Raw genomic sequence first — 14,843 nt, 5'->3', positions numbered from 1 at the left:
GAAGTCACACCATTCTGAAGTCATGCCATTCTGAAGTCACGCCATTCTGAATTCACACCATTCTGCACGTCGTTCTGAAGTCACACCATTCTGAAGCACGCCATTCTGAAGCACACCATTCTGAAGTCACGCCATTCTGAAGCACGCCATTCTGAAACACGCCATTCTGAAGTCAAACCATTCTACATGTCGTTCTGAAGTCACGCCATTCTGAAGTCACGCCATTCTGAAGCACGCCATTCCTGAAGTCATGCCATTCTGAAGCACGCCATTCTGAAGCACGCCATTCTGAAGTCACACCGTTCTGCACGCCATTCAGAAGCACGCCATTCTGAAGTCACACCGTTCTGCACGCCATTCAGAAGCACGCCATTCTGAAGTCACGCTATTCTGAAGTCACACCATTATGCACGCCGTTCTGAAGTCACACCATTCTGAAGCAAGCCGTTCTGAAGTCACACCATTCTGAAGCACGCCATTCTGAGGTCACACTGTTCTGCACGCCATTCTGAAGTCACGCCATTCTAAAGTCATGCCATTCTGAAGTCACACCATTCTGAAGTCACACCATTCTGATGCACACCGTTCTGAAGTCACACCATTCTGAAGCACGCCATTCTGAATTCACGCCATTCTGAATCACACCATTCTGAAGTCATGCCATTCTGAAGCACGCCATTCTGAAGTCACACCATTCTGTACGCCGTCTTGAAGTCACGCCATTCTGCACGCCGTTCTGAAGTCACGCCATTCTGAAGCACGCCATTCTGAAGCACACAATTCTGAAGTCACGCCATTCTGAAGCACGCCATTCTGAAACACGCCATTCTGAAGTCAAACCATTCTACATGTCGTTCTGAAGTCACGCCATTCTGAAGTCACGCCATTCTGAAGCACGCCATTCCTGAAGTCACACCATTCTGAAGTCACACCATTCTGAAGTCACACCATTTTGAAGCACACCATTCTGAAGTCACGCCATTCTGAAGTCACGCCATTCTGAAGCACGCCATTCCTGAAGTCATGCCATTCTGAAGCACTCCATTCTGAAGCACGCCATTCTGAAGTAACACCGTTCTGCACGCCATTCAGAAGCACGCTATTCTGAAGTCACGCCATTCTGAAGTCACACCATTATGCACGCCGTGCTGAAGTCACACCATTCTGAAGCACGCTGTTCTGAAGTCACACCATTCTGAAGCACGCCATTCTAAGGTCACACTGTTCTGCACGCCATTCTGAAGTCACGCCATTCTGAAGTCACACCATTCTGAAGCACTTCGTTCTGAAGTCACACCATTCTGAAGCACGCCATTCTGAAGTCACGCCATTCTGCACGCCCTTCTGAAGCACGCCATTCTGAATCACGCCATTCTGAAGTCACGCCATTCTGAAGTCACGCCATTCTGAAGCACGCCATTCCCGAAGTCAGAGCATTCTGAAGTCACACCATTCTGCATGCCGTTCTGAAGTCACACCATTCTGAAGGAAGCCATTCTGAGGTCACACTGTCCTGCACGCCATTCTGAAGTCACACCATTCTGAAGCACGCCATTCTGAAGTCACGCCATTCTGAAGACACCATTCTGAAGTCACACCATTCTGAAGTCACACCATTCTGAAGCACTTCGTTCTGAAGTCACACCATTCTGAAGCACGCCATTCTGAAGTCACGCCATTCTGCACGTCGTTCTGAAGTCACACCGTTCTGAAGTCATGCCATTCTGAAGCACGCCGTTCTGAAGTCACACCATTCTGAAGCACGCCATTCTGAAGTCACACCATTCTGCACGCCGTCTTGAAGTCACGCCATTCTGCACGCCGTTCTGAAGTCACGCCATTCTGAAGCACGCCATTCTGAAGCACACCATTCTGAAGTCACGCCATTCTGAAGCACGCCATTCTGAAACACGCCATTCTGAAGTCAAACCATTCTACATGTCGTTCTGAAGTCACGCCATTCTGAAGTCACGCCATTCTGAAGCACGCCATTCCTGAAGTCATGCCATTCTGAAGCACGCCATTCTGAAGCACGCCATTCTGAAGTCACACCGTTCTGCACGCCATTCAGAAGCACGCCATTCTGAAGTCACACCGTTCTGCACGCCATTCAGAAGCACGCCATTCTGAAGTCACGCTATTCTGAAGTCACACCATTATGCACGCCGTTCTGAAGTCACACCATTCTGAAGCAAGCCGTTCTGAAGTCACACCATTCTGAAGCACGCCATTCTGAGGTCACACTGTTCTGCACGCCATTCTGAAGTCACGCCATTCTAAAGTCATGCCATTCTGAAGTCACACCATTCTGAAGTCACACCATTCTGATGCACACCGTTCTGAAGTCACACCATTCTGAAGCACGCCATTCTGAATTCACGCCATTCTGAATCACACCATTCTGAAGTCATGCCATTCTGAAGCACGCCATTCTGAAGTCACGCCGTTCGGAAGACACATCATTCTGAATTCACACCATTCTGAAGTCATGCCATTTTGAAGTCACACCATTCTGAAGTCACACCATTCTGCGCGCCATTCTGAAGTCACGCCATTCTAAAGCACGCCGTTCTAAAGCACGTCATTCTGAAGACACGCCATTCTGAAGCACGCCGTTCTAAAGCACGCCATTCTGAAGCACACCATTCTGAAGTCACGCCATTCTGAAGCACGCCATTCTGAAACACGCCATTCTGAAGTCAAACCATTCTACATGTCGTTCTGAAGTCACGCCATTCCGCAGCACGCCATTCTGAAGCACGCCATTCCTGAAGTCATGCGATTCTGAAGCACGCCATTCTGAAGCACGCCATTCGGAAGTCACACCGTTCTGCACGCCATTCAGAAGCACGCCATTCTGAAGTCACACCGTTCTGCATGCCATTCAGAAGCACGCCATTCTGACGTGACGCTATTCTGAAGTCACACCATGATGCACGCCGTTCTGAAGTCACACCATTCTGAAGCAAGCCGTTCTGAAGTCACATCATTCTGAAGCACGCCATTCTGAGGTCACACTGTTCTGCACGCCATTCTGAAGTCACGCCATTCTGAAGTAAGCCGTTCTGAATTCACACCATTCTGAAGCACGCCATTCTGAAGTCACACCATTCTGTACGCCGTCTTGAAGTCACGCCATTCTGCACGCCGTTCTGAAGTCACGCCATTCTGAAGCACGCCATTCTGAAGCACACCATTCTGAAGTCACGCCATTCTGAAGCACGCCATTCTGAAACACGCCATTCTGAAGTCAAACCATTCTACATGTCGTTCTGAAGTCACGCCATTCTGAAGTCACGCCATTCTGAAGCACGCCATTCCTGAAGTCACACCATTCTGAAGTCACACCATTCTGAAGTCACACCATTTTGAAGCACACCATTCTGAAGTCACGCCATTCTGAAGTCACGCCATTCTGAAGCACGCCATTCCTGAAGTCATGCCATTCTGAAGCACGCCATTCTGAAGCACGCCATTCTGAAGTAACACCGTTCTGCACGCCATTCAGAAGCACGCTATTCTGAAGTCACGCCATTCTGAAGTCACACCATTATGCACGCCGTGCTGAAGTCACACCATTCTGAAGCACGCTGTTCTGAAGTCACACCATTCTGAAGCACGCCATTCTAAGGTCACACTGTTCTGCACGCCATTCTGAAGTCACGCCATTCTGAAGTCACACAATTCTGAAGTCACACCATTCTGAAGTCACACCATTCTGAAGCACTTCGTTCTGAAGTCACACCATTCTGAAGCACGCCATTCTGAAGTCACGCCATTCTGCACGCCCTTCTGAAGCACGCCATTCTGAATCACGCCATTCTGAAGTCACGCCATTCTGAAGTCACGCCATTCTGAAGCACGCCATTCCCGAAGTCAGAGCATTCTGAAGTCACACCATTCTGCATGCCGTTCTGAAGTCACACCATTCTGAAGGAAGCCATTCTGAGGTCACACTGTCCTGCACGCCATTCTGAAGTCACACCATTCTGAAGCACGCCATTCTGAAGTCACGCCATTCTGAAGTCACACCATTCTGAAGTCACACCATTCTGAAGTCACACCATTCTGAAGCACTTCGTTCTGAAGTCACACCATTCTGAAGCACGCCATTCTGAAGTCACGCCATTCTGCACGCCCTTCTGAAGCACGCCATTCTGAATCACGCCATTCTGAAGTCACGCCATTCTGAAGTCACGCCATTCTGAAGCACGCCATTCCCGAAGTCAGAGCATTCTGAAGTCACACCATTCTGCATGCCGTTCTGAAGTCACACCATTCTGAAGGAAGCCATTCTGAGGTCACACTGTCCTGCACGCCATTCTGAATTCACACCATTCTGCACGTCGTTCTGAAGTCACACCATTCTGCCCGCCATTCTGAAGCACGCCATTCTGAAGTCACGCCATTCTGAAGACACATCATTCTGAAGGCACGCTATTCTGATGTCACTCCATTCTGACGCCACACCGTTCAGAAGTCATGCCATTCTGAAATCACGCCGTTCTGAAGTCACGCCATTCTGAAGTCACGCCATTGTGAAGCATTCCATTCAGCACGCCATTCTGAAGTCACGACATTCTGAAGTCACGCCGTTCAGAAGTCACACCTTTCTAACGTCTTGCCATTCTGAAGCACGCCATTCCTGAAGTCACACCAATCTGAAGTCACACCATTCTGAAGTCACACCATTCTGAAGCACACCATTCTGAGGTCACGCCATTCTGAAGACACGCCATTCTGAAGCACGCCATTCCTGAAGTCACACCAATCTGAAGTCACACCATTCTGAAGTCACACCATTCTGAAGCACACCATTCTGAGGTCACGCCATTCTGAAGACACGCCATTCTGAAGCACGCCATTCCTGAAGTAATGCCATTCTGAAGCACGCCATTCTGAAGCACGCCATTCTGAAGTCACAGCGTTCTGCACGCCGTTCAGAAGCACGCCATTCTGACGTCACACCGTTCTGCACGCCATTCAGAAGCACGCCATTCTGAAGTCACGCCATTCTGAAGTCACACCATTATGCACGCCGTTCTGAAGTCACACCATTCTGAAGCACGCCGTTCTGAAGTGACACCATTCTGAAGCACGCCATTCTGAGGTCACACTGTTCTGCACACCATTCTGAAGTCACGCTATTCTGAAGTCACACCATTCTGAAGTCATACCATTCTGAAGCACACCGTTCTGAAGTCACACCATTCTGAAGCACGCCATTCTGAAGTCACGCCATTCTGCACGCCCTTCTGAAGCACGCCATTCTGAAGCACGCCATTCTGAAGTCACGCCATTCTGAAGTCACGCCATTCTGAAGCACGCCATTCCTGAAGTCAGACCATTCTGAAGTCACACCATTCTGAAGGACGCCATTCTGAGGTCACACTGTTCTGCACGCCATTCTGAAGTCACGCCATTCTGAAGTCACACCATTCTGAAGCACACCGTTCTGAAGTCACACCATTCTGAAGCACGCCCTTCTGAAGACACGCCATTCTGAATCACGCCATTCTGAAGTCATGCCATTCTGAAGCACGCCATTCTGAAGTCACGCCGTTCTGAAGTCACACCATTCTGAATTCACACCATTCTGAAGTCATGCCATTCTGAAGTCACACCATTCTGCCCGCCATTCTGAAGCACGCCATTCTGAAGTCACGCCATTCTGAAGACACACCATTCTGAAGGCACGCCATTCTGATGTCACTCCATTCTGAAGCCACACCGTTCAGAAGTCATGCCATTCTGAAATCACGCCGTTCTGAAGTCACGCCATTCTGAAGTCACGCCATTGTGAAGCATTCCATTCTGCACGCCATTCTGAAGTCACACCAGTCTGAAGTCACGACATTCTGAAGTCACGCCGTTCAGAAGTCACACCGTTCTAACGTCTCGCCATTCTGAAGCACGCCATTCCTGGAGTCACACCATTCTGAAGTCACACCATTCTGAAGTCACACCATTCTGAAGCACACCATTCTGAAGTCACGCCATTCTGAAGACAAGCCATTCTGAAGCACGCCATTCCTGAAGTCATGCCATTCTGAAGCACGCCATTCTGAAGCACGCCATTCTGAAGTCACACCGTTCTGCACGCCGTTCAGAAGCACGCCATTCTGACGTCACACCGTTCTGCACGCCATTCAGAAGCACGCCATTCTGAAGTCACGCCATTCTGAAGTCACGCCATTGTGAAGCATGCCATTCTGCACGCCATTCTGAAGTCACGCCAGTCTGAAGTCACCACATTCTGAAGTCACGCCGTTCTGAAGTCACACCGTTCTAACTTCACGCCATTCTGAAGCACGCCATTCCTGAAGTCACACCATTCTGAAGCCACACCATTCTGAAGTCACACCATTTTGAAGCACACCATTCTGAAGTCACGCCATTCAGAAGCACGCCATTCTGAAGTCACGCCATTCTGAAGTCACGCCATTGTGAAGCATGCCATTCTGCACGCCATTCTGAAGTCACGCCAGTCTGAAGTCACCACATTCTGAAGTCACGCCGTTCTGAAGTCACACCGTTCTAACTTCACGCCATTCTGAAGCACGCCATTCCTGAAGTCACACCATTCTGAAGCCACACCATTCTGAAGTCACACCATTTTGAAGCACACCATTCTGAAGTCACGCCATTCTGAAGTCACGCCATTCTGAAGCACGCCATTCCTGAAGTCATGCCGTTCTGAAGCACGCCATTCTGAAGTCACAGAATTCTGGATGCCATTCTAAAGTCACACCATTCTGCACGCCATTCTGAAGCACGCCATTCTGAAGTCACACCATTCTGAAGCACTCCATTCTGAAGTACGCCATTCTGATGTCATGCCATTCTAAAGTACGCCATTCTGAAGTCACGCCATTCTGAAGTCACACCGTTCTGAATCACTCCATTCTGAAGAACTCCATTCTGAAGCACGCCATTCTGAAGTCATACCATTCTAAAGCACGCCATTCTGAAGTCATGCCGTTCTGAAGCACGCCATTCTGAAGTCACAGAATTCTGGATGCCATTCTAAAGTCACACCATTCTGCACGCCAATCTGAAGCACGCCATTCTGAAATCACGCCATTCTGAAGGCAAACCATTCTGAAGCACGCCATTCTGAAGTCACGCCATTCTGCACGCCTTTCTGAAGACACGCCATTCTGAATCACGCCATACTGAAGTCATGCCATTCTGAAGCACGCCATTCTGAAGTCACGCCATTCTGAAGTCACACCATTCTGAATTCACAGCATTCTGCACGCCATTCTGAAGTCACGCCACTCTGAAGCAGGCCATTCTAAAGCACGTCATTCTGAAGACACGCCATTCTGAAGCACGTCGTTCTAAAGCACGCCAATCTGAAGTCACACCATTCTGCACGCTGTTCTGAAGCATGCCATTCTGAAGTCCTCACGCCATTCTGAAGCACGCCATTCTGAAGTCACACCATTCTGAAGCACTCCATTCTGAAGCACGCCATTCTGATGTCATGCCATTCTAAATTACCCCATTCTGAAGTCACGCCATTCTGAAGTCTCACTGTTCTGAAGCACTGCATTCTGAAGCACTCCATTCTGAAGCATGCCATTCTGAAGTCTTACCATTCTAAAGCACGCCATTCTGAAGTCATGCCGTTCTGAAGCACGCCATTCTGAAGTCACAGTATTCTGGATGCCATTCTAAATTCACACCATTCTGCACGCCATTCTGAAGCACGCCATTCTGAAGTAACACCGTTCTGCACGCCATTCAGAAACACGCTATTCTGTAGTCACGCCATTCTGAAGTCACACCATTATGCACGCCGTGCTGAAGTCACACCATTCTGAAGCACGCTGTTCTGAAGTCACACCATTCTGAAGCACGCCATTCTAAGGTCACACTGTTCTGCACGCCATTCTGAAGTCACGCCATTCTGAAGTCACACCATTCTGAAGTCACACCATTCTGAAGCACCTCGTTCTGAAGTCACAGCATTCTGAAGCACGCCATTCTGAAGTCACGCCATTCTGCACGCCCTTCTGAAGCACGCCCTTCTGAAGTAACACCGTTCTGCACGCCATTCAGAAACACGCTATTCTGTAGTCACGCCATTCTGAAGTCACACCATTATGCACGCCGTGCTGAAGTCACACCATTCTGAAGCACGCTGTTCTGAAGTCACACCATTCTGAAGCACGCCATTCTAAGGTCACACTGTTCTGCACGCCATTCTGAAGTCACGCCATTCTGAAGTCACACCATTCTGTAGTCATACCATTCTGAAGCACCTCGTTCTGAAGTCACAGCATTCTGAAGCACGCCATTCTGAAGTCACGCCATTCTGCACGCCCTTCTGAAGCACGCCCTTCTGAAGCACGCCATTCTGAAGCACGCCATTCTGAAGTCACGCCATTCTGAAGTCACGCCATTCTGAAGCACGCCATTCCCGAAGTCAGACCATTCTGAAGTCACACCATTCTGCACGCCGTTCTGAAGTCACACCATTCTGAAGGAAGCCATTCTGAGGTCACACTGTCCTGCACGCCATTCTGAAGTCACACCATTCTGAAGCACACCGTTCTGAAGTCACACCATTCTGAAGCACGCCCTTCTGAAGACACGCCAATCTGAAGCACGCCATTCTGAAGTCATGCCATTCTGAAGTCACGCCATTCTGAATTCACACCATTCTGCACGTCGTTCTGAAGTCACACCATTCTGCCCGCCATTCTGAAGCACGCCATTCTGAAGTCACGCCATTCTGAAGACACACCATTCTGAAGGCACGCCATTCTGATGTCACTCCATTCTGAAGCCACACCGTTCAGAAGTCATGCCATTCTGAAATCACGCCGTTCTGAAGTCACGCCATTCTGAAGTCACGCCATTGTGAAGCATTCCATTCTGCACGCCATTCTGAAGTCACACCAGTCTGAAGTCACGACATTCTGTAGTCACGCAGTTCAGAAGTCACACCGTTCTAACGTTTCGCCATTCTGAAGCACGCCATTCCTGAAGTCACACCATTCTGAAGTCACACCATTCTGAAGTCACACCATTCTGAAGCACACCATTCTGAAGTCATGCCATTCTGAAGACAAGCCATTCTGAAGCACGCCATTCCTGAAGTCATGCCATTCTGAAGCACGCCATTCTGAAGCACGCCATTCTGAAGTCACACCGTTCTGCACGCCATTCAGAAGCACGCCATTCTGAAGTCACACCGTTCTGCACGTCATTCTGAAGACACGCCATTCTGAAGCACGTCGTTCTAAAGCACGCCAATCTGAAGTCACACCATTCTGCACGCCATTCTGAAGCATGCCATTCTGAAGTCCTCACGCCATTCTGAAGTACGCCATTCTGAAGTCACACCATTCTGAAGCACTCCATTCTGAAGCACGCCATTCTGATGTCATGCCATTCTAAAGCACGCCATTCTGAAGTCATGCCGTTCTGAAGCACGCCATTCTGAAGTCACACCATTCTGAAGCACACCGTTCTGAAGTCAAACCATTCTGAAGCACACCATTCTGAAGTCACGCCATTCTGCACGCCCTTCTGAAGACACGCCATTCTGAATCACGCCATTCTGAAGTCATGCCATTCTGAAGCACGCCATTCTGAAGTCACGCCGTTCTGAAGTCACACCATTCTGAATTCACAGCATTCTGCACGCCATTCTGAAGTCACGCCACTCTGAAGCAGGCCGTTCTAAAGCACGTCATTCTGAAGACACGCCATTCTGAAGCACGTCGTTCTAAAGCACGCCAATCTGAAGTCACACCATTCTGCACGCCATTCTGAAGCATGCCATTCTGAAGTCCTCACGCCATTCTGAAGCACGCCATTCTGAAGTCACACCATTCTGAAGCACTCCATTCTGAAGCGCGCCATTCTGATGTCATGCCATTCTAAAGTACGCCATTCTGAAGTCACGCCATTCTGAAGTCACACTGTTCTGAAGCACGCTATTCTGAAGTCACGCCATTCTGAGGCACGCCATTCTGAAGTCACACCATTCTGAAGCACACCGTTCTGAAGTCACACCATTCTGAAGCACGCCATTCTGAAGTCACGCCATTCTGCACACCCTTCTGAAGCACGCCATTCTGAAGCACGCCATTCTGAAGTCAAGCCATTCTGAAGTCACGCCATTCTGAAGCACGCCATTCCTGAAGTCACGCCATTCTGAAGTCACACCATTCTGCACACCGTTCTGAAGTCGCACCATTCTGAAGGACGCCATTCTGAGGTCACACTGTTCTGCACACCATTCTGAAGTCACGCCATTCTGAAGTCACACCATTCTGAAGCACACCGTTCTGAAGTCATGCCATTCTGAAGCACGCCATTCTGAAGTCATGCCATTCTGAAGTCACACCATTCTGCACGCCATTCTGAAGTCACGCCATTCTGAAGCACGCCGTTCTAAAGCACGTCAATCTGAAGTCACGCCATTCTGAAGCAAGCCGTTCTAAAGCACGCCATTCTGAAGTCACACCATTCTGCACGCCATTCTGAAGAACGCCATTCTGAAGTCTTCACGCCATTCTGAAGTCACGCCATTCTGAAGCACGGCATTCTGAAGTCATGCCATTCTGAAGCATGCCATTCTGAAGTCATGCCATTCTGAAGTCACACCGTTCTAAAGTCATGCCATTCTGCTCGCCATTCTGAATTCAGGCCTTTCTGAAGTCATGCCATGCTGCACGCCATTCTGAAGTCACACCATTCTGCATGCCGTTCTTAAGTCACACCATTCGGCACGCCATTCTGAAGTCAGGCCATTCTGAAGTCAAGCCATTCTGAAGTCACACCATTCTGCACGCCATTCTGAAGTCACACCATTCTGCACGTCGTTCTGAAGTCACACCGTTCTGAAGTCATGCCATTCTGAAGCACGCCGTTCTGAAGTCACACCATTCTGAAGCACGCCATTCTGAAGTCACACCATTCTGCACGCCGTCTTGAAGTCACGCCATTCTGCACGCCGTTCTGAAGTCACGCCATTCTGAAGCACGCCATTCTGAAGCACACCATTCTGAAGTCACGCCATTCTGAAGCACGCCATTCTGAAACACGCCATTCTGAAGTCAAACCATTCTACATGTCGTTCTGAAGTCACGCCATTCTGAAGTCACGCCATTCTGAAGCACGCCATTCCTGAAGTCATGCCATTCTGAAGCACGCCATTCTGAAGCACGCCATTCTGAAGTCACACCGTTCTGCACGCCATTCAGAAGCACGCCATTCTGAAGTCACACCGTTCTGCACGCCATTCAGAAGCACGCCATTCTGAAGTCACGCTATTCTGAAGTCACACCATTATGCACGCCGTTCTGAAGTCACACCATTCTGAAGCAAGCCGTTCTGAAGTCACACCATTCTGAAGCACGCCATTCTGAGGTCACACTGTTCTGCACGCCATTCTGAAGTCACGCCATTCTAAAGTCATGCCATTCTGAAGTCACACCATTCTGAAGTCAGACCATTCTGATGCACACCGTTCTGAAGTCACACCATTCTGAAGCACGCCATTCTGAATTCACGCCATTCTGAATCACACCATTCTGAAGTCATGCCATTCTGAAGCACGCCATTCTGAAGTCACGCCGTTCGGAAGACACATCATTCTGAATTCACACCATTCTGAAGTCATGCCATTTTGAAGTCACACCATTCTGAAGTCACACCATTCTGCGCGCCATTCTGAAGTCACGCCATTCTAAAGCACGCCGTTCTAAAGCACGTCATTCTGAAGACACGCCATTCTGAAGCACGCCGTTCTAAAGCACGCCATTCTGAAGCACACCATTCTGAAGTCACGCCATTCTGAAGCACGCCATTCTGAAACACGCCATTCTGAAGTCAAACCATTCTACATGTCGTTCTGAAGTCACGCCATTCCGCAGCACGCCATTCTGAAGCACGCCATTCCTGAAGTCATGCGATTCTGAAGCACGCCATTCTGAAGCACGCCATTCGGAAGTCACACCGTTCTGCACGCCATTCAGAAGCACGCCATTCTGAAGTCACACCGTTCTGCATGCCATTCAGAAGCACGCCATTCTGACGTGACGCTATTCTGAAGTCACACCATGATGCACGCCGTTCTGAAGTCACACCATTCTGAAGCAAGCCGTTCTGAAGTCACACCATTCTGAAGCACGCCATTCTGAGGTCACACTGTTCTGCACGCCATTCTGAAGTCACGCCATTCTAAAGTCATGCCATTCTGAAGTCACACCATTCTGAAGTCACACCATTCTGATGCACACCGTTCTGAAGTCACACCATTCTGAAGCACGCCATTCTGAATTCACGCCATTCTGAATCACACCATTCTGAAGTCATGCCATTCTGAAGCACGCCATTCTGAAGTCACACCATTCTGTACGCCGTCTTGAAGTCACGCCATTCTGCACGCCGTTCTGAAGTCACGCCATTCTGAAGCACGCCATTCTGAAGCACACAATTCTGAAGTCACGCCATTCTGAAGCACGCCATTCTGAAACACGCCATTCTGAAGTCAAACCATTCTACATGTCGTTCTGAAGTCACGCCATTCTGAAGTCACGCCATTCTGAAGCACGCCATTCCTGAAGTCACACCATTCTGAAGTCACACCATTCTGAAGTCACACCATTTTGAAGCACACCATTCTGAAGTCACGCCATTCTGAAGTCACGCCATTCTGAAGCACGCCATTCCTGAAGTCATGCCATTCTGAAGCACTCCATTCTGAAGCACGCCATTCTGAAGTAACACCGTTCTGCACGCCATTCAGAAGCACGCTATTCTGAAGTCACGCCATTCTGAAGTCACACCATTATGCACGCCGTGCTGAAGTCACACCATTTTGAAGCACGCTGTTCTGAAGTCACACCATTCTGAAGCACGCCATTCTAAGGTCACACTGTTCTGCACGCCATTCTGAAGTCACGCCATTCTGAAGTCACACCATTCTGAAGCACTTCGTTCTGAAGTCACACCATTCTGAAGCACGCCATTCTGAAGTCACGCCATTCTGCACGCCCTTCTGAAGCACGCCATTCTGAATCACGCCATTCTGAAGTCACGCCATTCTGAAGTCACGCCATTCTGAAGCACGCCATTCCCGAAGTCAGAGCATTCTGAAGTCACACCATTCTGCATGCCGTTCTGAAGTCACACCATTCTGAAGGAAGCCATTCTGAGGTCACACTGTCCTGCACGCCATTCTGAAGTCACACCATTCTGAAGCACGCCATTCTGAAGTCACGCCATTCTGAAGACACCATTCTGAAGTCACACCATTCTGAAGTCACACCATTCTGAAGCACTTCGTTCTGAAGTCACACCATTCTGAAGCACGCCATTCTGAAGTCACGCCATTCTGCACGTCGTTCTGAAGTCACACCGTTCTGAAGTCATGCCATTCTGAAGCACGCCGTTCTGAAGTCACACCATTCTGAAGCACGCCATTCTGAAGTCACACCATTCTGCACGCCGTCTTGAAGTCACGCCATTCTGCACGCCGTTCTGAAGTCACGCCATTCTGAAGCACGCCATTCTGAAGCACACCATTCTGAAGTCACGCCATTCTGAAGCACGCCATTCTGAAACACGCCATTCTGAAGTCAAACCATTCTACATGTCGTTCTGAAGTCACGCCATTCTGAAGTCACGCCATTCTGAAGCACGCCATTCCTGAAGTCATGCCATTCTGAAGCACGCCATTCTGAAGCACGCCATTCTGAAGTCACACCGTTCTGCACGCCATTCAGAAGCACGCCATTCTGAAGTCACACCGTTCTGCACGCCTTTCAGAAGCACGCCATTCTGAAGTCACGCTATTCTGAAGTCACACCATTATGCACGCCGTTCTGAAGTCACACCATTCTGAAGCAAGCCGTTCTGAAGTCACACCATTCTGAAGCACGCCATTCTGAGGTCACACTGTTCTGCACGCCATTCTGAAGTCACGCCATTCTAAAGTCATGCCATTCTGAAGTCACACCATTCTGAAGTCACACCATTCTGATGCACACCGTTCTGAAGTCACACCATTCTGAAGCACGCCATTCTGAATTCACGCCATTCTGAATCACACCATTCTGAAGTCATGCCATTCTGAAGCACGCCATTCTGAAGTCACGCCGTTCGGAAGACACATCATTCTGAATTCACACCATTCTGAAGTCATGCCATTTTGAAGTCACACCATTCTGAAGTCACACCATTCTGCGCGCCATTCTGAAGTCACGCCATTCTAAAGCACGCCGTTCTAAAGCACGTCATTCTGAAGACACGCCATTCTGAAGCACGCCGTTCTAAAGCACGCCATTCTGAAGCACACCATTCTGAAGTCACGCCATTCTGAAGCACGCCATTCTGAAACACGCCATTCTGAAGTCAAACCATTCTACATGTCGTTCTGAAGTCACGCCATTCCGCAGCACGCCATTCTGAAGCACGCCATTCCTGAAGTCATGCGATTCTGAAGCACGCCATTCTGAAGCACGCCATTCGGAAGTCACACCGTTCTGCACGCCATTCAGAAGCACGCCATTCTGAAGTCACACCGTTCTGCATGCCATTCAGAAGCACGCCATTCTGACGTGACGCTATTCTGAAGTCACACCATGATGCACGCCGTTCTGAAGTCACACCATTCTGAAGCAAGCCGTTCTGAAGTCACATCATTCTGAAGCACGCCATTCTGAGGTCACACTGTTCTGCACGCCATTCTGAAGTCACGCCATTCTGAAGTAAGCCGTTCTGAATTCACACCATTCTGAAGCACGCCATTCTGAAGTCACACCATTCTGTACGCCGTCTTGAAGTCACGCCATTCTGCACGCCGTTCTGAAGTCACG

The sequence above is a fragment of the Carcharodon carcharias genome, chromosome 11 (assembly GCF_017639515.1).
Source record: "Carcharodon carcharias isolate sCarCar2 chromosome 11, sCarCar2.pri, whole genome shotgun sequence".
Taxonomy (NCBI): Eukaryota; Metazoa; Chordata; class Chondrichthyes; order Lamniformes; family Lamnidae; genus Carcharodon; species Carcharodon carcharias.
This window is presented reverse-complemented; position numbering follows the sequence as displayed.